The following is a 25,781-nucleotide window of genomic DNA, read 5'->3' as shown; positions in this document are numbered from 1 at the left end:
CCTATCTGCGCCCACTCCCAGCGGGGATTTCCACCTGAAGCTGGTGCAGGACCAGCGGATGTGGAGGTGCCAGGTTGGGTCCCAGATGTGTTGGGGCCCGGTCCATGGACAGTTGAGGCTTGACATGTGGATCCGCTAGGATTGGCCTTCCCAGATGTGTTATGATGTTGACATATGTTGGTTAGTCATGAACAACACATTCCAGCATTAGTTATAACAGCATGCGTGTGTGTTCCCATTAACCCAAAACAACAGATTTGCAGCAGTTGCATAGCAAACAGAACACATGCATATATGGAATCACAGTGGACATTATAATGGCATGCAGGTTACATTGATAGCAACAGGCCAACAATGATAGTATTTAAACAAGGAACATTAATAATCAGATATTTGTAGAACAGGACACATGTCCCAACAGTAGGTTTGGTGAAAAACATGCCCATTGATTTATGTGTTAAATTATTGGTGCAGATAGAGTGGGAGAGAGAGAGAGAGAGAGAGAGAGAAATGACAATTAACAACTGTAGAGGCTTCAGTTGCTCACAACTTTAATGATCGTTGCTCTAATCATTACTTTCCAGGTATTACCTGACTTTACATCGACCTATGGCCTTGGGTTGGGCAGTGGTATGTTTGTAGATAGTGTATAATTACAGGTTTCTTACAGCTCATTTATACCTTTTCTTACCTGGCAGACCTGTGGAAGAAAATTCTGTTAACAATACCTGACTGTTTCTAAACATATTCACATATTCTTGGGTGAGATTATGCATACAGCTTAATACTAGTCCCGGATTCAAACCATGCCTGCTTGTGCAAAAGGTTGTGTTTCATCACAATGAGCTATTAGGGAACTGTTTTGTTCTTGACTGTTTTCTGCATAATACTCTCTTGTTTGGACAATCTGCTTTGTAATTCTGACATTCATGCATGGCAGATAGTTCTTATACTGTGTATTCATACCTTCACATATTACAGTATCAAAAACAATGGTTAACACAACATTTCTATTCAGGGATAAGATCTTGGTGCATGGAACATTTCTTATAGTTAATATGTTTTACAACTCCACAATCTTTGTCAGATGAGCCTCAATTAATTAATGCTTTCAGAGCCATAGTTTTGTGCAGAACCAGTACACATTCAGATTCATACTACCACATAGCAAAGTAAACACAATAGTCTGGGGTTTAGTTTTATTGACAGGTACTGACACTTTTATCACTATATATCCTGTATGTCAGTATTAATATGTTAATGTCACGTTTATTCAGGACAAACAATACACGTTTCTAACTACTGGAAGCCTTTCTATTTATTTGATCTGACTACTGCAAGCTAGATTTGTACTCACCAGCCTTGCGATGCAGCCTTAGTAGCCTGCTGGTATGAGCGTCCATGTTCACAGCCCTCTCGTCTACAGCTGTACAGGAGATAGAGAAACATTTATGCATGCCTATCTATCTCATACTTAGGCTGGACTTTGTTACACAATAATTGATACTGACACTTGCACACTGATGGGAGATTCTGTGCCCAAGCATCTTGGATCCACTGGTCCAAAAGATCACTCTTCCTATGCTTCAGGTCAGCATAATGGTGCCAGACCTGCTTATCAGTCCAAGGGATACCAGTAGCACTGGTGAGGTCATGTGCGAGATGGTCCCAGGCCTCTGTTTTGTATTGGGAGCCCTGGTACTGGTCCTGCAGCAGTCTCCCTTCATGGTGTTTTACAAGGAGTCCAACCATGTCCCTGGACTCCTGAATGACCTAACACTGCACCTGAAAGTGCACACTTTCACCAACACCAGCCATAGCGCCTGCAGTGATCGGCTACAACTGGTTATGGTTGTATTCCTGCCAGCAAGATTTAAATAGGGCTGGATTCCCACCCCTTGCCGTGATTGGCCGATTTTGAATATGCTGAGCTAAGCTAAGTGAGGGCAAACCCGCTTAGCACAGATAAGTATTGCTTAAAGGGGGTAGATGCTAATTTCTTTAAAATAATCATCAGGGGAGTTTGGAGATCAGCTATGCCAGCTTGAGGGCTGCATGGTGCATCTTGAGGCTTACCAGTGTGCAAATCCGCTTAGCTATGCTAATTATTACTAAGCATACAAATTTAAGCAATGCTTACTCTGGCTAAGCATAACTGAGCACAATTTAGTGTTGTTCAGCTTTCATTTTATGGACTATCAGGATTGTCAGGTTGACTCCTTTTTAATGACATCCTATGATATGTATGTTTCCTTTCCATAACATCCCTTTATGTGCTTTCATTACATTATATTCTTTTGTGGCTATACTGTATAGGACACTTGTGTTTATATGGGGGTTTCAGATCTGTACTACACTGTCACCTCACATTTGGACCTGATACACTACCCTGGTTAACAAATATATATTATTCACTACCTATTTATAAAAAAAAAATACTTTTAGTGCTGTTTTCACATATGAAAATGAATAGATTGCTTTGTGGCTCAAACCATGAATGCCTGTATGTTAAGCGAAAGCTCTCACTCCTATGCTATTTCACTTTGAGTAGCTTGGCTGTATATTTCTATTTAGCTCCTTCGGATGTTTAAGCTATGTTATACACAGCTGTGTGACATGCACACCTGCTCAGCTACGCTTAAACTTTAGTTGGGATGGAAAAAAATATTATTTGTTTTATTTTTATTAGTTTAGGGTTGTGCACATAGCTAATAGTCATACCTCTCCACTTCTTACAGCATACAACAGGATGGGAGGGCAAAGAGGACAGATTTTAAATATACTGCTCTTACAAACTTGGGAAGTTGACTAATAGGTTTTGCATTAGCATGACTTATTTGGAGGATGTGGGGGTCTTACACTCATATGTTTGTCATTATTTAATGACTTTGAGCCTCAGCTCTTTGCCAGGACACAGATCTGGACATTCTGCAGATATATGTTCAGTTGGGGGCATGCTGACAGTGTCAGTGAACACTGGTTTTCTTTTCAAAGTGTTGTATGGCACTTCCTGGGTGCAGGGGGTGTTTTTACTGTGAGAGCAATGCTCAGACATGCCCCCCCTGCGTTTGTTCACGGATCATGCCTGTGCAGGTTATACAGCAGCGCGCCTTCATGAATATGCAAGGTGCGCCTCTGTGCTGTACTGGCACGATCTGCTCTGTGCAGGAATAGCACAGGGATTATTTACTTTCCATTAGGTACTAATGACAGATTTGATTAATTCACTGGAAATCTTATACAGGTTTGCCATGTTGTAATGCTGTAGTAAAGTCAAAAATGAACCCCCCCCCCCAAAAAAAAAATAAATAAAAAGGAACTTAAAAAAGAAGAATATATTTGTATTTTGATGGTGGAAACAGGAATATGTTAATGTTTATAGGACTGCCTTTTTATTAACATATTTATTTAAGGGTATCTGTCTCTTCTTGTGACTCATCTCTAAAACAGACTGTCAGGACTAAACCTATTTGCTAAAAACTGAAATCACTCAAACGTTATTTATTTTTATAGAATTATGACATCTCTGAGATTTATGATTAATCCCTGTTTTTTTTTTTTAATTGAGCATCACTGCTTTGTTTAGGAGTATTCTAATTAGAAGACTTTGTAGAGCTGCATATAGGAATATAAATTTTATCCCTGGAGCCATGGTGGAGATCGCTGGTATCAATCCCATCTAACCAGTTAGCATATTTTCACAAACACCTACATCAGATTCGAGTCATTTAGTTCACATAATCATACCAAAACATTAACCATCCTGCACTGACATTCTTTGATTTTGCAGATAAAATACACAACATCCTTCCATCTTCCTTCCAAGATGTCATTCTCAAATCTTTGTATGAAAGAAAAGTAAGCCCTCCACACCTTTTCATATCACTGATGCTGGTAAATGGAACAAATAGCTTTCCTTATCAGCTCTGCTTCTGTTATCTTGTTCCTTTGTCAATTTCAAATGTGTAATACACTCATCAGACTTTATTCCTTTTGTCAGATCTCTAGCCAAAAGTGAACTGTAAATCATACTGTTTCCTGCTTTTACATCTTTTCAGGTTTCAAAATGTCTAAAAATCCACAACAAAACTGAATATTATACCACTGCAGAAGATGTTTTTGCAAGACTAGTTTGTGAAACATAAGCAGCTTGCATCTACTTTCCATACTGCTGGTATAGAATAGGCCAGGACAGGTACTTTGTGCCAAAGTGTGATATGGCATTGTAGCTATAGCTAATCACACTTTCTGTAGTATGACGTTATCGGTGACCTCAGTCTCTGCACTGCATTTTGGACTGCATACCCTAACCAAGGTTCTGTCTAAACTATTACAGTTTACAAGTCTTCATGCATATAGTGCAACCATAGGTTTCTTGCATGCACCTTATCTGTGCAAACCATGCAGTTATTAGTCACACGTAACTCTAGAAGAGAGTTAATGTACATACCTTTCTGCCAGTTTTAGCTTTTTTGTTTGGTAGAAATGGGGAACTTAGGGTACTGTAATACAGCAGACCTCCCAACTGTTCATATTTTTGGATCATGTGCCTGTATTCAGAAGGTGATTTACCCCTGCATGACATACTTATTTTTGGAGGTATGTCCTTATTTCCAGGCTTACCCCCTTCTCTCAATTTTCTGAATCCCATCTCATCATATAGGACTTTTCAAACTGTCAAGTAAATAAAAAAACAAACCACATGACTAATATACTAGTGGCACTGATAATTTAAAGAAAGAATACAAATCTTACAACTCTGTTTTTTAGATTAAAAATAAATTATCTTGTGTAGTAAAATTTTGCAATACAGTTCATTAAGGTCTACAGATCTTACACTGTTTCTTTGATAATGTACTTATAATTTTCTATCATCGTTGTGACTCTGTTTTACAAATAAGTTTCTGAGTACTATTCCACATTCCTACTGGAAGCTGGAAGAGTCATGGCCTGTTTAGATGTCCAGAGTTTTGGCTGGAAGTGCCCACATTTTAAGGGTTACTGTACCTATTTTCATTGACTGCAGGCTGACACATATGTTCATAGGTGTGTACTAGCCTACTGGCCTTGGAGCCTTTACAAGCCTAGTGTCAAAGGAAAAAGCTTCAAAGACCAATACACATAAGGTTCAGTTAAGGCACTTTTAATTGACTTGCCGCAAGGAGACAAAAACATGCAAATACAAGGATTTGTCTAACTACTAACAGGAAGTATGTTCATTCTTATACTATTTTACAAGACATGGCCTTCTAAGCTGACATAATCAAACACAACTTTCAGTATTGTTCTACAGCAGATGTTACTCAGATTTTCCGCTGACATGACTAGATTTGTGAGAAACTTTTGAGAAAAACAACCTGGTCTTGGTGACCATTAATCCGTTTACAAGCGTCTATTGTACAGTGTTACATTTCAAGGTACTTTTCTAATTCAGATACAAGCAAATGCTGACTGCAGTTCATATTTTCAAGCAGGCTTTGTAGTAATTATCTGTAACTTCTACAGCTGTGTATTTTCTCATGGCACAGCGGAACTTCTTGTCTAAGTTTCATACAAGTGGTATTGTTCTATTCATTATTTTCCTAACGCAAGCAGAAATCACTTGCTTCTCAGTAAATTTCCAGGGCACAAGCAAGATTTTAGCTAACAGTACAAGGTCAGAAAGCAACTGCAGTTTGTACAGATTTATGCAGTATGAAATAGAATAAATGTGTTAACCCTTTTCAAGCTGTAAATGCACTAAGCATATTGCTAATACACACATTAATACATATTTTTCTAACATTTCCCCCCATTAATACTTTTCTTCTACTTTCAAAATAAGCATAAACAGTTTGTTTTCTTCTCCTAACTTCTTCCACTCAGGATTTGCAGTTAAGAGAGTCATTCAGTTTAAACTTATGAAAGCATTTTTAGTCTTTTAACAGTTCTTCAAACTCAGTACTTTGATATAAGGTTTCAGAAACTGAAATGTCTATAAGGTCTTTAATCAGTCTTTTCATGCAGGGGATACCACAACAAACACATACTCCCAGTAGGAGCATACCTACACAAATGGCAGTCAGGATGTTCATTAGGATGGTATCCCACCCCCCCAAACCATTTCTGGAAAAAGTCCGTCAGTGGGTTTGGGCCTGGTGTGGTCATGGCCGACACTTGCTGAATTACCTCAAGATGATTGTCTATCTTGTGTTTATGGTCAGGAATATAAGAACAGCATTCTTCTTGGATTAAAGTGCATGTACCACCTCTCGCCGCTAGGGTGAAGTTTAGAGCCATGCGGTTTTGGAGCACTACAGTTCTCATAGCATTCAGTTCATCAGTCACCAATTCGAGAGCAGAAAAAGTTGTGTTGCTCATTACTTTGAGAAGTTTTGACAGTTTTCTCAGCTCCCAGATCGATTTCACTGCTCCATATGCTGGTAATATGCCTGCCCACGATATAACGCTATCACTCAAGTCCATGTGTGTCAGTCCTTTGCCTAGAGAGTGATGGTCTTTCCAACGTGCATAGATTTGTCCCACTGGATTTACAGGTTTCTTGACGACTTCTCGGACATTTCAAATTTTTCCATGAGGCCAAACTGCAGTGTGTCGTATGGCCGGAACCAGGTAACCCAAAAAATAACTGCCAGACCAATTCTCAAGTAACCATTTGCATGCCTTTCTACCACACACAAAATAACAATCCTCTACTTTAGTAGTAACCTTGCTTTGAATATATACTCGCCCTGCATGAAACATTTTTCTATCAATTGTAGACAGCTGCTTATAAAGAACAGAATTGTTTTACTTCAAGTGTTTTGTGCATCAATCCAAGAAATGAATCATAATTTGTATTACAATAAAGATATACTTTGTTACCTTTAGTGTAACATTTATAAGGAACAGTCACATTGCAATTGCTCCAACCCACCCGAACAGTATAATTTTTTATAAAAACACACAGTTCCCTTCTGAGGAACAGACAAGTGCAATGCTATTCTATGTTGTGCTGTAATGGTTGAGGTATCATAAATCAAGTTCTCCCAGGTCTCATTGACCCCTAGGGGGGACTGTAGTCATTAATAACCCCCCGTATGCTGTCGGCAAAGCTGTGCAAATCCAGCAATTCGAAACACTGAAAGTCTCAGTATACACATATTTAATTGCCTGGTAAGTGTTAAAGTTTGGATGCCAGTTTATGAGTAACGCTTCACATTTATTCAGTTCAATCTGTGTGGCTGGGAAATGAAAAGGCCACAACAAAAAGATTATTGTCACTAATACAATTAACAGGATGATTATGCAATACTTCTGAGGAAAGGGTTGTTCTGCATTCCTGTTTCTTCTGGACTCTATCATTTTTGCTCTTGGCATGTAACAAGATTTTTGTCCAGTTTAAAGTTTTTAACTAATTTACAGTGCATCAGGTGGATCCAGGAGGCACGCTCCGCAATTTTGACTGCAGTGGGTGTTGACAAAAGCACTTGATATAGACCTTCACACTTCGGAGATGCCCAATTCTTCTTCTTAACTATCTTCAGCCAGATCCACGCTCCAGGGGGCACTGCCACTTCTGACGGTCTGGTTCGTTCTTTATCTGAAACAGAATTTGACTGCAACAAATGTTTAGAATTTAACAAATTTCGCATATACTCAGCTAATGTACTGTCAGCTTCTTGGTCTGTGGGCATGAGAGATTTCCACTTAGGTATACAGTAAGCCCTTCCAAAGAGCTTTTCAAAAGGAGTCAATCCTTTTGCATTCAGAACAGTTGTCATGCACAGCAGTGCCAGGGGTAAACAGTACACCCAGTTTCACTGCGTTTCTGTTATTAATTTTCTTAGCTTACTCTTTAAAATCCCATTATGCCTCTCTCTACTAGCCCTGCTGATTGTGGGTGATACGCACAATGATTTTTTAGAGAAATACCAAAAAGTCTACTTAACTGCTGTATGGTCTGATTTACGAAGTGTGTGCCATTGTCACTATAGATCCTTTCCGGAATGCCGACTCTAGGGATGATTTCTTTAACAAGTACTTTAGCCACAATCGTAGCATCTGGATTTTTAGTCGGAAAGGCTTCCACCCATCTGGAAAACATATCTACAATGACAAGACAATACTTCTTATTTTCACATTTATTCAACTCTATGAAATAGATACAGATAGTATGAAATGGATATGGTGGTGTAGGGAAACTCCCTCGCTTGGGCTTCAATGCCCCTTGTGCATGATGTTTATTACAGATGTGGCATAACGAACAAAATTTTTTAGAGTAGTTTGTAAATCCGTACGTCGTGAACACTTGGTTCACCAGCTGTACCATCCCCCCTTTGAGACATGGCACTGCCCATGGCTCAACAAAGCTGCATATCTAAACAAATTAGACGGCAATATCAGTTTTCCTTCTTTAGAGATGTACTGCCCCTTTTCGAGAATTGCTCCTCGTTTTACCCATCTTTGTTTTTCAGTTTGCGTAGTAAGTGTTTGCATTGTCTTTAACATTTCTAAGTCTAAAATCTCAGAGGGTTGTAGTTCCTCATTCAAAAGAAATACTTCTGAAGCTGCCTGCTTTGCAGCTGTATCAGCTCTCGCATTACCTTTTGAAATCCTGTCCTGTTGCTTGGTATGAGCTGTGCATTTACAAATAGCTACTTTCTGAGGTAACTGAATAGATTCTAAAAGATCTAAAATAAACTGTGCATGATTGATTGGTTTGCCAGTAGATGTTATCATTCCTCGATTTTTCCACTGTTGCGCAAAAACATGTACAGTAGAAAAAGCATACTGGCTGTCAGTAAAAATGTTCACACATTTACCCTTTGCTAAGGTACATGCCCGTGTCAAGCCAATCAATTCTGCTGCCTGTGCAGATAAACTATGTGGTAAAGATTTCACTTCTATAATGTCTGTGTCAGAAACTACTGCATATCCTACTAGGTTCTGTCCTGCAGGACCCCTTTTGCATGAGCCGTCCACATAGTATGTCACCTAGGCATCATCCAAGGGAACATCCATAAGATCTTTTCTAGGCAGTGTCTTTTGCTCAATCACCTGCAGGCAGCTGTGTGGTGTGCCATCTGCAGGGGTTGGGAGCAAGGTAGAAGGGTTCAAAGTCATACATCGTTCAATTGTCATATGAGGTTGGCTCAACAATATAGTCATACAGGAAAGATGCCTAGCAGGGGAAAGATATGCTATCTTTTCTTGTAGTAAAATAATCGCGACTGCATGAGGCACTCTCAATGTGAGAGGGTGGAACAACACTACTGAGGCCGAAGCCTGTACTGCCATTGCAGCTGCAACTACTGCTTGTGCACAGTGAGGTAAAGACTGTGCCACTGGGTCCAGTTGTGATGAATAATAAGCAATAGGGCGTTGCTTGTCCCCATGCTGCTGTGTTAACACTGATGTCATATAACCTTGCTTACAATCTACAGTTTGGAAAAAACATTTATGATAGTTTAGTAATCCCAAAACTAATGAGGACGCTATTAACTGTTTCAGTTTGCAGAAGGTAGATTCTGCTTCTGGTGTCCATTGTAATAAATCCTGTGCTGCCATAGGCTTTCTATAAATCAGGTTAGTTAACGGTGCAGATTCCAAGGCATAGTTTGGAATCCAACTCCTACAAAAATTAGTCGTACCCAGGAAGAACATCATTTCCATCTTAGTAGTGGGTTTTGGTGCTTGCAAAATCACTATTTTTCTGTCCTCATATAATGTCCTACCTTCCTTGGATATTACATACCCTAGGTATTTAATTTGTTTTTTTTCCAAAGCTGCAGTTTATTATTGTTTACTTTATGTCCTTCAGTGGCTAAAAATTGTAATAGCGCTATGGTATTCTCTTTACAATCTTGCTGGGTGGGGGACGCCAGCAGGATATCGTTGACATAAAGAAAAATCTGACTACCTCTTGGTGGGGTAAATCCCACCAAGTTGCTTGCCATTTCTTGTGAGAATATTGTTGGACTTTCACAATACCCCTGTGGTAGTCACGTATATGTATACCTTTTCCCCTGAAATGTGAATGCAAACCCAACGCTGGCTGTCAGGGTGTATCGGTATCGAAAAGAACGCATTGCTGATATCTACCATAGAAAAATATTTTTGTTGAGGTTTTAAATCATTAAGCAGGGTGTGTGGGTCTGGCACTGTAGGTGCCCCTGGCATTACTGCATCATTTACAGCTTGTAAATCTTGGACCATACGCCACTCTCCATTTGCTTTCTTAACAGGAAATAAGGGTGTGTTACATAGTGAATCAGGAGATTCCACCAGCACCCCTTCCTTAAGTAAAGCTGCTATAATAGATTTGATTCGTACCTCTGCATCTTTTCTTAAGGGATACTGTCTCTTTTGTAGTCTAAATGCTGACTTTGGTGTAATAGTAACTGGTCCCGCTGTACAAATAAGTTTTACATCTGATTTTCCTGTTGACCAGAGATTTTCTGGTATATTCTGTAAGGCATTCTCTTCCTCCTTCAATAGGAGTGCCAATCAGTTGTCCCTGCTAGACTGCAAGTGTACAGCTGGGTGGGTCTGAGTTATCCAATTCATCTTCTGCATTTCTATTCCCTGTTCTGACAGTTCTAACTCTGTTTTTCCCATCTCATGATTTTTTCTCCTAAGTCTACCCATTTTACATTCTTGTCCTTAGTTAAGCTAACATGTGCTAATCGATTAGATTTATAGAGTGCAAAGAACTCCTGGGGCAATGAACATCTGGCTACACTGTTCCCTTCTGTGTCCCAGTACAGATTACATAATATCAATCTGTTTGCACAATTTCTAAACAATTCTTGCTCATATTCCTTATCAGGTCCTGGTGTATTACAATAATACAGAGTACAGTGCACAAATGCTGTTTATCAATGTCAAGGCAGGGGAACTTGCTGACAGCTACATTCATCAACTCTTCGGTCACTGCCCCTGAACCAGTCGTAACCAAGTCCTGGCTGTACCAGTAAAACATTTCACCCTCCGATTGCACTGCAAAGATATCAATTTGTCGCTGTGCTTCCATACCCTGCATAGTCGGAACTACTGCTATACCAAATAGCTGCATAAGGTCTCTGCCCAAGAGATTTACTGGGCATTTTGCAGATGCAACAATTTTGCTTTTCTGGGTCAATCCTGAAACAGGATCAGTTATCACAATATTATGGGAGAGGGGCTCCCGATACAGCTGTCCATTAGCTGCTTTCACTAATATGTAATCAGGTGACTCTGAATTCTCTGGCAGTTTGGAGGGATGTACCAGGGTCCGTGATGCCCCTGAGTCACACAAGAATCTGACTTCCCTCCCTTCTACCAGGAGTATAACTTCTGGTTTCATGTCTGTTAAATAGAGCTCTAAGCTCAGTAAAGCCAAATCCAATATTTCATTTTCTTCACTATCCATGACTTCTTACACTTCCTCTATTTCTTCTGTCACATTCTCTACTCCCTCTATCACATACTCATTTGTCCTTTCTCTGCTATCCCCTTCTAGTGATTCCTGACTATCATATAGTCAGTCCTCACCCTCCTTATCCTCCGTGGTTGCCTTCTTGTTTTTCTTGCAATCCCTTGCCAAGTGTCCATTCTTACCACATTTAAAACATTCACCCCTTTTCTTTCGCCCTTCAAAGTCCTCTGATCGTTGATCAGATTGTTTGTTTCCCTGGGCATTTCTCTTGCCCTTTTTCATGGACTGTACTACATATACTTCTGTTCCATCTTCTACAGAAAATACTTGGGCTTTCTTTTTCATTTTGCTATTAAAATGCCTTTCAGCATGCCTAGCATATTCAAGCAATGATTGTAACCTGCTTTTACGATGATCTACCATGTGTTTTGTAATAAAGCTGTTTATAGGTGCAATACTGCCTTTCAAAAATGCATTCGTTAACTGCTGCTCATATGGGGAACCTGCATTCCACAATGGTTATTAAAACATTCTAATAATCTGGCATAATATCGGTCAATAGCTTCACCTTCCTGTTGGATGCACTGATTAATGCAAGTCCAGTCTGCCCTAGGCTTCCATTTCTCAGAGATTTGGTCTGTAAGACCTTTCACTCTGTTGTCTAACTCTGTGCTGCTATGTGGGAGGGGCCTGAGCGTAATATCACGGGGATTCCAGTCGCCACTAATCATGTGCCAATCTGGTCCCACAATTTGTCTGACTACTTTTTCTACCTCTTCTCCGTTTAAATTATAACTCAGCCTCATTCCTTGCAAATCTTCTAAGAACTTTCTAAAATTAACTTTTGGATGAGGAATTCCCTCAGTGGCTTTCCGGATGTCTTCCGGAGTCCAGGGTCTATACACTAGCATAGTTGGGTCCTGACCTTCTTGCCCTGCCTGAGGATTAGGCACTTCTATAAGTGGGCATATTTTTTCTTCACTCATAAATCGTGAATTCCTACCCATATGATATAACTCAATGTCCCCTTTTGAGTTTCCTGCCCGTGTTCGAGACCTGGTCTCGACGGGATCTCTAATAAACGGTTTTGTAGTGTTTCTACTTACAGTGACAGCAGGATATCGCAGGGGTGGACTAACTTGTTCACTTGCCTCATATTCTGGTAAGGGAGGTGGAGGGGCCAACGCTATTACTAAGTTATTGTCCTCCTTATCTAAAAACATTGCTTTTGAATTATTACTCTTTTGTTCCCTTCAGTTTACTTCCTCAATCCACCTGTGTGCCTGAGGAATTCCTAATTGACGTTGCTTTTTTACCCGACCTCTAGAATCAGTTTTAAACTGTTTGACAAGTTTGACAAGTGAGGATTTCTCTAGTTTACCATCAAATTCATACTTATTAACCCATTTTGAGTAGTATTTAATATTATCATCATGCTGTGACTGCATGTATTTCAAGTCTTTAGTTAACGGCAGATTTTGGGACCTTTTTGTACAATTATTACCCATTTTGTTCTACCCTTTTAATCGTAACATAACTCCTTATTTTTAACGTGGTACCACAGATGTTTTCATAGTCTCTTCAGAATGACTGCCTACCAGCTCTGTTTCCCTGATCTATGACAAGACAGTAATCTTTCTGTCCCTGACTTAAAAAATAAAGTCTTAACAGAACAAATACAAATCTAGTCCCTGATCTAATACAGAAAAAGAAGGTAGATTCACCTTACCTGAGCCTTCGTGATTGATCACCTGGTTCGAGTAAACCCATTCTTCAGTTGCAGATCAGAAAGTGGCTGGCCTCTTTTGTATGACAATTCAGTCGGAGGACTTTTCAGATAAGAAGAACCAATGTATTTTCTTCCACTTATGGTTTCAAGCCACCTGGCCTGTCTGATCCGAGGCGAAGTGTGGGTTTCCAGTCCGGAGGACCAATCTGTCAAAGGAAAAAAAGACCAATACATGTAAGGTTCAGTTAAGGCACTTTTAATTGACTTACCGCAAGAAGACAAAAACATGCAAATACAAGGATTTGTCTAACTACTAACAGGAAGTATGTTCATTCTTATACTATTTTACAAGACATGGCCTTCTAAGCTGACGTAATCAAACACAACTTTCAGTATTGTTCTACAGCAGATGTTACTCAGATTTTCTGCTGACATGACTAGATTTGTGAGAAACTTTTCAGAAACCAACCTGGTCTTGGTGACCAGTAATCCGTTTACAAGCGTCTATTGTACAGTGTTACATTTCAAGGTACTTTTCTAATTCAGATACAAACAAATGCTGATTGCAGTTCATATTTTCAAGCAGGCTTTGTACTAATTATCTGTAACTTCTACAGCTGTGTATTTTCTCATGGCACAGCGGAACTTCTTGTCTAAGTTTCATACAAGTAGTATTGTTCTGTTCATTATTTTCCTAATGCAAGCAGAAATCACCTGCTTCTCAGTAAATTTCCAAGGCACAAGCAAGATTTTAGCTAACAGTACAAGGTCAGAAAGCAACTGCAGTTTGTACAGATTTATGCAGTATGAAATAGAATATGCTCTAAATGCACTAAGCATATTGCTAATACAATCATTAATGCATATTTTTCTAACACCTAGCCCATAGAAGTGCCATGTTTCTTTGATAATGTACGTATAATTTTCTATCATCGTGTTTCTATCATCATGTGATACAAAGGCAGTCTGTCTCTGAATCAAACCATCCACTTTAACATTACCACTCAGTGCCCACATCTCAATGTTCAGCAAGCAATATGATGTGCCTACTTCTAGCAACAGCATCTTTAGCAAATAAGAAAGGCAAATTTTGGTTGTGAGATGTACAGCTTTAATTCTGTTGATGCTAAGTGCGATACAATAAAAAAATGTAATTTAAAGTGATGTTCATTACTGGCCTGGATGTCCTCAAATTTTAAGGTTAACATTTTCTGCAGACTTTTGAATCTGCATTTAGATGTACACAGATCTTCATGGTGGGATGGAAATAAGCCTACATTTCTCATGCCATGAAAGAATGACAATAAAAATATTGTCAGAATGCTGAAGTAACACCACTTGAGTAAGCATTTCTTGATGATCTTCCAAACTGAAACTTGGAAATGCTGTGAAGCCATTAAAGGCACATTATCCCAAAGCTTCTCAGGCAATTAGATTGATTATTTACTTATTTATTCATTAATTCAGTCATTCAGATTAATTTGCTTATTGACTTATTAGAGGATGTTGATTTGAAAGAAAGGCTAGAGTTATAATTAAAACTAAAGAACAATTGTGCGTAGCAAACAAAATGTAAGACTAAAAATCTTAGAAAAGAAAATGGTTTGGTATAAAGTATGCATTATCTTTGAATCAGATAATCCAGACAGTATTCAGAGACATTGATGCTTGGTCTTCTATTTCATATCCAATGTTCAGTATTCATTGTTGTAGAAATTCAAACTAAGTGTTCCTAGGACCCATTTAAGAGTCCCAACAATTAGATCAGGAATATAAACAGCATTTCTATACCAGTTCTCTATCAATAACTTGAAAAGTTCAACATTATGAACTTCTCATATATTTTGATGGAGAATTCCATAGTGCTTCTGCTCTATAATAAAAATACCTGTTCTCAACTGAGGTTTTAACATCTGGTAGTCTTGCATATAGATTGTTAATCCATACATTGATGCTATTCTCCAAAAATATAACACCAAAATAGGCTGCTAATGCCTTATTTCTTAATGATTTGTAAACAAGAATCAAGTCACCCCTTAAAAGCCTATAGCCAATTGAGTGTAGGGAAAAAGTATTCAATCTTTATTTATAACCGAGGGTTTTCAATCTGCTCACTTGCTTAGTGACCATTTTTGGATTCTTTCAAGTCTGTTTATTTGGAAAGCATTTGCCATTATTCAGTGCCATCTGAATGTGAATGAGATAGCATGTGACACACTGTGGATGACAAAGGATAGACATATAGCAACATTTAGTAATAAGAAGACCCAGCTGCATGGGGACATGACCCAACGGTCTACAACCAAACCACAGTAGCTAGGGAGGATATCACAATGACCGAAGAAATGTTCAGCCCTTCCTTGTGTATACAGTACTTCGCTGTGCAAATGGCTTTTCTTCTATGCTGACATGTTCCAAGTCTCAAAGCTTCATAGGCCTATAATAGCCTAACAACTGCTGGGCCTGTAAGCCTAGCAAGGAATCCCAATTGTAACCCACAATTTTATGTGCCTTAGAGGTAATTTTTGAGGGATATATATGCAAGATAGAACAAGTTTTACAGGCTTTTTCTGTCCATTAGAGACAGGTGCTAATCTTGGGATATATTTCCAGCTTCTGATACACTGGTCCAGGTTTCTCTTGACTAGGGTAAAGGAAGAGCTCTGCTTCACATATATTGGAATCTTGTTTCAGAGAAGAAGAATTCTCTGAGACACATACCTGTCCCTCCAATGTGTCATATTTATGTCAAAAGCAGAGTCTAAATCCCTAGATTGAGTAATTCTGATGCTGTTCATTTTACAGATATGCAAAATGTTCATCAGAGTGGGATCCAAGGATGCCTTGTATGTCAAGCATAGGTCAATTCTCAATAGTCTGTAGAAAATAAGAGTATAGGTTAATAGGTTCATAGGTTGGTACTAGGCTATCAGCCCCAGGGCCTATACAAGCCTAGCCATAACAATTCCCTGGCTATTTCTTCCCACACTATTTACTTCCCTGGACCCCTGTCTAGCAGGGTGACTGACGTGATCCCCAGGGTGAATTTCCTTACTCCCATCGAATCATCAAGGTTCCTTTTGAAGAGGGCCAAAGAGGCACGCTGCTTTACATGTATGGGCAGTCTATTCCAGAGTCTGGGGAGTCTCTGGGCCAGGAACCTAGTTCTGGGTTTGACATGGCCTTGTATGTTAAGCAGAGATCACCTCTGAGTAGACGATATGCAACAGAGTATAGCTGGAGTTTTTTTAAGGTGGTCAGCATAGGGCATCTGCTTTAGGCCTGTGATTCTTTTAGTGAGGTATTTCTGCAGCATTTCCAGTTGTTGCAGATGTCTTGAGAGGTACATACCAAATGGGGTGTTGTATTCTATAATGGGTCTAATGAGGGATGAGTACAGTGGGACAATGACCTCCTTTTTTCTGGATGAAAAGCACTTAGTGATGAGGTGTGCCACATAGAAGGATTTCCTGACTGTTGTGGAGTTGTGGTTATTGAAGGTGAGACCACTGTCCACCTGTGTCCCTAAGTCTCTTATCACTTTCGGTGTTTAGTGCACTGCCACCAATGTGGTAATTCATGGGTACATGTTTTTTCCCAAAGGGGATAACTACACATTTCTTGGAATTGAGCTTGAGCCCATGGCTCTGGCACCAAGCATCTGTTTCTGTAAGGCCATTTTGTAGAGTATCTACATAATTTGGGGATTCAATAATGGCTTCCAGTTTGCAGTCATCTGCAAACTTTGTTAGCCAGAGTCCTTTAGTGTTGGCCTGTACTTCAGAGAAGTAGATGCCAAACAAAAGCGGTCACAGGACGGAACCCTGAGGTACTCCACTTGTCACTTGTCTGGAGCTGAATTTGGAGTCGGCTACTTTTACAGTATGGGTTCTGTCAGTAAGCCAGTTGGCAACCCATTGAGTGATGTAGGGATTAATGCCCAGCTTAGTAAGTCTATCTATGATTCCAGAGTGGGGGATGGTGTCAAAGGCCTTGTCGAGGTCCATATAGGCTGTGTGGACTGCCTTACCCTCGTCCACAGCTCTGAAAACTGATTCAAAGAAGTCAATCAGGCTCAGGAGACAAGATCGGCCCTTCATGAACCCAAACTGGGTGGGGTCCAGTGTTTGAAGGTTACCAATGTCTTTGTTTATAAGTTCAATGATAATACGTTCCATTGTCTTGCAGATCAAGCTCGTCGGACTAATGGGGCAGTAGTTCCCGGGATCCAAGGTGGCTCCCCCCTTGTGGAATGGGATAACTGCAGCTGTGCGCTACTTAGTGGGCATGAAGCCTGAGGTGAGGCTATGATTAAACATGACACTTAGGTGAGGTACCAGTTCATTTTGTAGTTCATGTAGTACACAGCCAGGGATGTCATTTGGTCCCATGGATGTTGTATTCTTAGCTTTCGAGAGTGCATTTTTTTTACCTGTGTGGCCATTATTACCAGAATTTGGCAATCTTCCGGTACTGAGATGGGCCGTTTAGGGGGTGAGAGCTGGGTGAATTTGGCTCTGACTTGATCTGCCAGGATATTGGCAATATCCTTGGGATCAGTATATTTAATGCCATTCTGTTGTAGCTCAGAGCAGATCTGAGCACTGCCATTTAGATTCTTGACATAGTTATAATGCCTTGTAGTTGTCTTTGGAATCTTTGGCAATTTTATTTTTGTAACCAGCTTTGGAGAATTTTATGAGGGATCTCAGCTTCTTACTGAGGGTAGTAAGGGAGTTTTTTGCATCCTGGGATTTTCCTCTTTTTTGCAACAGTTTCTTCCTTTTGTTGTAAAGTTTGTTTATGGCAGGGGACCACCAGATTGGCTTCCTTTATTTGGAGGAAAGCATCTTGGTTCTATTTGGGATGGCACGATTCATGCATGAGTGGATGTGCTCATACAGTTCCTTAGTGTAGGATTCGGCAGTCAAACTTTCAGTTCCCGTTTGCATGAGTGTCACAAAGTTTGTCACTTTTGACTTGAGTAGCATGAAGTTGGCTTTGGAGAAGTTTTTTATAGAGGTTTCCTTACTGCGGGGATGGAGGTGGGATGTGGATGTTAAGGGCAATTAGCTTATGGTCAGACCTGACCAATGAGGGGGTGACCATAGGTGTGGAGCATCGATTTCCCATGTTGGTAATGACCAAATCTAGGATATTGGAGCCCCTGGTGGGACTATGGATTAGTTGATCCAGCGTGTTGGAATTTATGAATTCCAAGAACCATTGGGCAAAGGTGTTAGTACACAAGTAGTTTTCCCAGTTAATGGCAGGGTAGTTGAAATCACCCAGTATTAAGATGTTTGGTTGTATCTTAATATTTTACAGTATGTTTAGAAAGGTGTAGTGAGAATCTTGGAACATGGTGGGGGAACTGTAGCAAGCTACAATTTGGACTGCAGTCTTACCTAGTGTTAGTTGCACCTGGAGAATTTCAGACGCATTGTGTTGGGCAAATAGTGTAGAGTCTGGTGATCTGCATAGCTCACACTGTTTATGCCCTGTACTTTTTTTGTGAAGAAACTCTGTGGAAGTTCCAGTTGTTGCATATGCCTGGTCAGTTGTACTTAATGATAGGCCAGATGAGGGCTGAATACAGTAGAACGATTACTTTCCAGAATCTAGATGCCATGCTCTTGTGTATAAGTTGAACATGGAATGATTTTTTACTACCTTAGACACATGTTGATTGAAAGCCAGGTTACTATCTACATATGTACCCAAATTAATGACTATTGCTTCTACTGTTAGGAGTTTATCGATGAGGTGACTTCCCCAAGGGCACTATTATGCATTTCTTGACACTGACTTTTAAGCCATGCCTTTGGCACTGGTCATTTGTCTGTTTTAGACCTCCCTGTAGAACATTAGTGTCTGAGAGGATTCTATGTCAGCTCTAAGTTTGCAATCATCTGTAAACTTAGTCAGCCAGATGCCCTTGACAGTGACCCTGAGTTCTGAGCATACCTCTCAACTGTCCTGAATTACTCGGTTTTTACCAGGTTTTGGGGTTCAAATAATGGGGTGCCATGATTCCCGAGTGGCAACCCTTCATTTCTGATTTATTCGCACTTTGTTTTTTATTTTTTAATTTTCACTCTTTGTGAGCTGATGTCATTGTGTGCGCGATGAAGTCAGCTCCACCAGCCTGTCAGAATTGAGCTTGCGCTATTTCCGGCTCTGGTTCAAATGCTTTTGTGAGTGGCAAGCCACCAGATCTGGAAAGGATTTCATTGGATTTAGTTATAAGACAGTCTACTTAAGTTATAGAGCTAGAAAGGATTTCACTGGAAGATGTGCCGCTCACTTGAGTTATTGGATTTTATTTACAAGAAGATGCTCGCTGTGTCTGGATGTATTTAGAGGTAAGGAAAGGACAGAATGGTGTGTGTGTGTGTGTGTGTGTGTGTGTGTGTGTGTGTGTGTGTGTGTGTGTGTGTGTGTGTGTGGACTAGTAGGCCATTCATGATGGGTAGTGAGTCTTACACTGGTTGCTTGCTTGGCTAAGATCCAATTCTTCCATGAAGCTTTCTTGCAATCCTGAATAGGAAAATGAGTATAAGAGAAAGAATGGATAAAAAAAAAACAAAAAAAACAACACAATAATTGCTGAATCATGATTTTCAAGCCATCCTCTACCCACTTTGTCAGAAAGTCTTTACCATGACACTTGCAAAATATTTGTAAAAGATGCACTAGTCTGATGATATTAGGTCACAATTTTACTGAGGCACGATCAATGGAACTGGTCAGAAAGTCGAATGAAAATATGAAGTGAAAATAGGAATATTATTCACATCTCAAATTCCGAATCATGACTTAAATTTAGTAGCTTAGGTTAAAAAACTCCCTCGAGCAAAACTATTGCTTGAATACAGAACTATTAAAAGAAAGTATCAATTGACTTCATTGGTCCTGCAGAAAATATAACAGATAATATAGATTTCTAATGGCAGAAATTGGTGGTATCCTGCAATGATTCACACCAAAGATTACTGAGTAATTATCAGTGACAGAGTCAGAAACATAAGGATTCAGCAGCATTTTAATCAGACAGGTAACTTTTACTCTGTTTTACAGAACAGCAGCTCAACAAAAAAACTCAACAGTTTAGCCATTCTGAGCACACTGATCATAGGCTCTAAATGCAATGCATTACGTGATATATGCCCTCTTAAAATGGCAATGCCATCCAGAAGTCTTAAAATGACAATATGTATGGTACATACTCACAGTATATAAAAATAGTCTAGCAACTTAACTTACAACCAAACATCCCTAAAAAATCAGAAGAACAAAAACACTTGCTGTAGTCATGAGGCCGGGGGGGGGGGGGCAGCTACCCTGGTCTCTGATGCTTAAGGGATGTACAGAAATACTGAATTCAGTTATGAAACTAGTACAAGACTAGTGCTTCTTCACCCTTCTGTCTGCTTCTTGTATGTTTTCTTACTCATTGTTCAGTAGGTTTGCTGGTACTAAATAACAGGTACACTTGAACTGACTTAGCGCTTTCAACCAACTAGGGCATCTTCAGAGTCAGTTAATGAAATGTTAATAAACCTTTATAAATAAAATTCAAATAACATTGTAGCCAATGAGCATTAAAATGCCCTAGTTGGGTGCAAGTGCTAAGTCAGTCCAAGTGTACCTGTTATTTTGTTTTGTTTAATAAAGCTGTTTGGTGATTTTACCTTTGCATCACCGGTAGTTTCTTTTTACACGTTAACAATGTCAACTTTGGATTGCTGGTACTAAATGACAACTGTATGCATCCACCATTCTCACTTATGTCCCATGCCAGACCTTTTAACTGTCCAGAACTGAGCTTTTCTTTTCTCTGACAGCAATAATGCACTTTTGTTATATCAGTCTGATGACGGGATTGAGGTTGATACGTGTTGGTTAACTGAATACAATATAAAGGAAATTCAATTTTGATTTTGTTTAAAATGCTTAAATGTGTGTGTGTGTGTGTGTGTGTGTGTGTGTATGAAAATGCCCCCCATTTATTATACCTGGTAGCTAGAGGTACTCAGGCTCAAACCCTGTACCTTGAGTACAGGCTAAAAAGAGCCTAAAGTCCCTAGCCACCACCACTTGTGAGCTTTGCCCTGTTTTTTTGTGCCAAGAGCTTGAGAGCTGTGGTGAGAAATTAATTCACTAAACAATAGCCATTAAGTTTCAGTCTTCCTATCTTTTAGAAAGCTGATGATTTGGCATAGTAGTATGTTGCTCTGACTGTAGTGCATAGGGTCTGCATTCAAGACTTGGCAGTAAAATGCATGGTGGTAACACAACATTTTATTCTAGCAACTTTACAAAATTATACAAGCAATGTTTAAAATGTGTCCCTGTTTTTTTTACCTTTTGCCCCCCCCCCAAAAAAAATGAAATTGAAAATAAGTGCAATAAGCTGTGCAAGATGCCTATGGCTTACACTACTTTCATTCTATTTATAGTGTGGATGTGGAAGTAGACTTTTATAATGGAAATGTTCTGAATTGGGCAGTTTTGTCATTATCGGTTCATGCATTTTGTTTCATTGCCTACAATACAGCCTACTGGAAAAATGTTCAAACAATAAATTTAAAATGCGCTCTGTCTGTATGTTGTATTATACAAGAAATATAATTTAATAATGTCAGGAAAGTGTATCAAAGAAAAAAAAACACATGTATGTTTCTTGTTTTGTGTGCAAGGGGCCAATGATTTGAAAACAGCCCAAAGGTAATCTATCCACCTTTGGCCAGATGCATTTTCTTTGGATGTGGTGTGGGATTCAGTGCTGTTTTAATGAATGTGAGATTCAAGGGCAGAGAAGTTTTAATGCCTAGTCTATTTTCATTGTGAGACAGTATTGTTTTGTTTACCAGATGTCTACTAGTGTTTGTGCATTGTTGTGCTGTAAAATGAAAAAACAAAATCCAAATAATCATTGTAGAAGTAAAGCAGCATGCAAACATTAGTTGTTGTGTCTTTCAGCTTTTCCTGGTTAGGGGTCACCACAGCAGAACTCCGGTCCGCTAATGATTGGCAGTTGATTTTTACGTGCTGAGTTGCCAGCCCTAACACACAACCTTCAATGAAGGTACGTCCATTCACGCATGTCTCCATGCAGAAGATGCTCTAGCTGAGAGTTGAACTGGTCAGCATCTTACTGTGAGGTGACAACGCTACCGCAGCACCACCACACATTAGTGTTTATGGTAAATGGGGCGAGATAGCCAGGTAATGGGACATAGGAATGGCTGCAAGGGGACACTCGTGCCATATTTTGGTTGTCTGTTCTTTAGTCTACGTTTGAAAGTTGGTATCCCACAATTCCATTGGAGTGGGTTGGGTTATGTAAGTATGTATGCAAATTAGATGTTAATCAGCGTACAGATTTGAACTTATTTTTCATGGGCCTTGTCCAGATTTTTAATGTTTCCAGGGTGAGAGGTATAGTTCTGAGAAGTAAATGCCAAAAGGAGCAGACTCAGCTTAAAGCCTTGAAGGACTCTGCTTGTGACCGGTCTCTTCATGGAGGTGGTCTCACCAATCCTAACATCTCCAGTGCTGACATTCAGCTAGCTAGACTGCACATAATATAGGAGTTTGTTTACAATGGCTGAGTGGGGTATTGTATCAGTGGCCTTAGCCATGTCAAGATAGGCAGTATGTACCATTTTGCCCTCTTCCATTACCTTATTGACTTTGTTAAAAAAATCCACCGGGATGAGTACCTCATAGTAGATCTCAGCTTCTTACATTAGCTGACCTTATAGCATTCAATGAATCAAGACAGGCATTCTAATTATATGAGTTATTGATTATGTTGGTAGTTATTGATTATGTTGGTGTGTGTATGTGTGTGTGTGTGTGTGTGTGTGTGTGTGTGTGTGTGTGTGTGTGTGTGTGTGTGTGTGTGTGTGTGTGTATGTAGAGAATACTTTGGAGAATAAGAGAACTGCCTAAAGCTTTTTATTTCCAGTAAAAAAAATCCAGAAACCCGAAACTTCATCTACTGAAACTGATTTTTTGCAGTATATATATATTTATGAATATCCTGAACTATAAAGTGAAGTCTAAGATACATGCAGAAATTAAAGAACTTAGGAGGGCATTGTAAGAAAACATCGTGTTATTATGAATACCTTCTAGCAAAGCATTCTAAATAATCAAGAACAATGGTGCTTCTTTTGATGAGCTCTCACTTACTTACGCTGTGGTTTTAAGCATCCGAGTGTCAAGATGGAGGGCCAGTAGCAAAATTTCATTCTCTTTATGGAAGAACTTACTTTTCCAATATTTCTACATTGTGTCAAAGTTGTCTGAAATGGAAACAAGAACTTTGTATGAATACTTGTACATCTCTACCTGTGTGTGTTGGGTTGTCAGCCATGATGAATTTAACTAGCCCTTTCATAGCCACACCTGGTGGAATGTCATTAATGGCAGCAGTGCTGTCAGTGGCCAGAACAAAATGTATGATCAAGTGAGATGTCAGGCTGCTTACAAAAGTGCTATAAAAGGTCAGGCCAATCACCTGGCAGAGGAGCAGAGAGCAACGGGAGGTAGTCCAGCCACCAAACCACTGCTATCAGAGATGGAGGACTCTTGTCATCTCTGCATGGCATCTGGATAAATCCACTTTACACAATGAAGTCCTGAACATTGGACCAGACATCACCTAACCACCAAGATATCTGTTGATGATGCCACAGTTGAGTATGTCTTAACATGGATGGATATTGGCTATAGTAAGCAAATGTGTAGTACAGGTCAACTTACACCCATGCCAACTTGTTTTTGCAGGAACATCTAGACTCCAAGTGCAGAGGCTACTGGCACAAGGTATGTTACCTACTAATTTCCTGTACCTCTGTATTAGGTACTATATTTTTTATTCACTGAGCTTTAGGTATTGCTGAAGGACCCTGATTAGTTTGGGTGACATATTTTGGTATTTTCACAGGTTCAATGTTATCAGGGTCCCCTACAATGGATATGCAGTTGCCTGATGTTGGAGAACTTCCTGGTTCTGATGATAATGGCAGCTAAGTCCTGACACATTATGAGGTCCCATTGTCAGTGCTGGCCACAAGTAATGGGATGTCCACATCCCACAGCTGTCCATAGACATAAGATTGTGTTTGTGTAATTCACTCAACAATTATAGGAAGATAATAAAAAGAGAGAAAGATGCAGTCAGACCCATCCAAGGAGGGATGTCTTGACATCTAGCACACTCAACATTGGTTACCATAAGTTCCATTGATCAAGAGGAAGACATGGGTGGACATAATTCTATTGTCTGAGAATGCCACTGGTACAACTACCACTTGAGCTAAGGATGCCAATGGCCACAACACAGCATTTGTGCAGAGTCATAATGCAGGGCCAGGCTAACATCAATACAGGCATTTCTGGACTGGAAGGGATAATACATGGTCTGTATGAGAACTCCAGTAGTGCAGAGATCATATGTGAAACCTCATGGACATGTATCTTAGGGAGTTTGCATACACCAGATGCCCCTGTGTATCCAAATATCATGGCTGATGCATTTTCTTTAGCTGATACACCCCTGTTTCTGGTGTGGAGGTTGTTAATGGAAGGGAAGGACATGGTAAACCACAAATAATGGCATCACCTCCACTCTGCCATCCAGTATTGAGGGATGGTATGTTATGACAGAGCACTCTGTCATCTCAACATGTGTAGATCATGGCTGTAAACCTCCCAGGAAAGGGTTGACCCATGGATGGAGACATGCACAGTCTGTGCATACATCTCTTATGAGTACCCTCGACTTGTCTACCAGATACTGGCACTGTGTTACAACATATGTTTATACTTTGTCCCAGCAAGCGATCAGTCTGATATCTACACCTTCCACCTCCCCACTTTCATACAGCAAAAGAAAGAGCACCATCTCACTGGCCAGCCTACTCCAGTCTCCCAACATATCGACAAATGTCTGACACACACACATCACAAAATATTATTCAAACAGCCTATTACATACAGAATTGCCAATTGCTAACACCTGATGACACTGTGACCTTACTACCTCTGTATACGATAACTGTGCCCTGCCTTTTGTACTTTCTTGGTAGCTTATGTTTTATGCATGATGTGGCTAGTCTATTCATGGCATAGAAAAGTCTGTCTGAAGGACTGCATGCATCATTTTTACTGTTCTGCATACTACTTTATTCTTACCCATACCTTTGAAGCAGACACTGCCTTTTCACCAGTGCCACAATATACTGCACCTGCTTCTGTCTGGCAAATTCCTCCCCTCAACTATCTCCTTGACAGGATCTTGTCATTGTGGAACATTGCAGAGACTGAAAATATTTTATTGCATGTGCCAGGGTCATATTGCATGGTACACTAGACGCATCCAAACAGCAGAAGTGGGTCGTCATCAGGCCAAATACATGCTTAGCAATGAATTGCAACTGTTTGTTGCCATGGTCTGGGATTTCTGGTAGGTGTCACTAACCGTGACTCCAAGGTATTTCTTGCATCACCACTATAAGATGTCCCTTTGTAAAATCACTATGCACAAATCTCTGATATCAGTCACATGGGTGTCATATGTGGAAGTAGTTTAAACAGTCTGGGTGACCTGCACAGACATGGAATATTATATCTTGTGGA

The sequence above is a fragment of the Protopterus annectens genome, chromosome 1.part2 (assembly GCF_019279795.1).
Source record: "Protopterus annectens isolate FY-2018-M chromosome 1.part2, PAN1.0, whole genome shotgun sequence".
NCBI classification, from domain to species: domain Eukaryota; kingdom Metazoa; phylum Chordata; order Ceratodontiformes; family Protopteridae; genus Protopterus; species Protopterus annectens.
The sequence above is the reverse complement of the archived record's forward strand: the minus strand, read 5'-3'. Positions refer to the sequence as shown.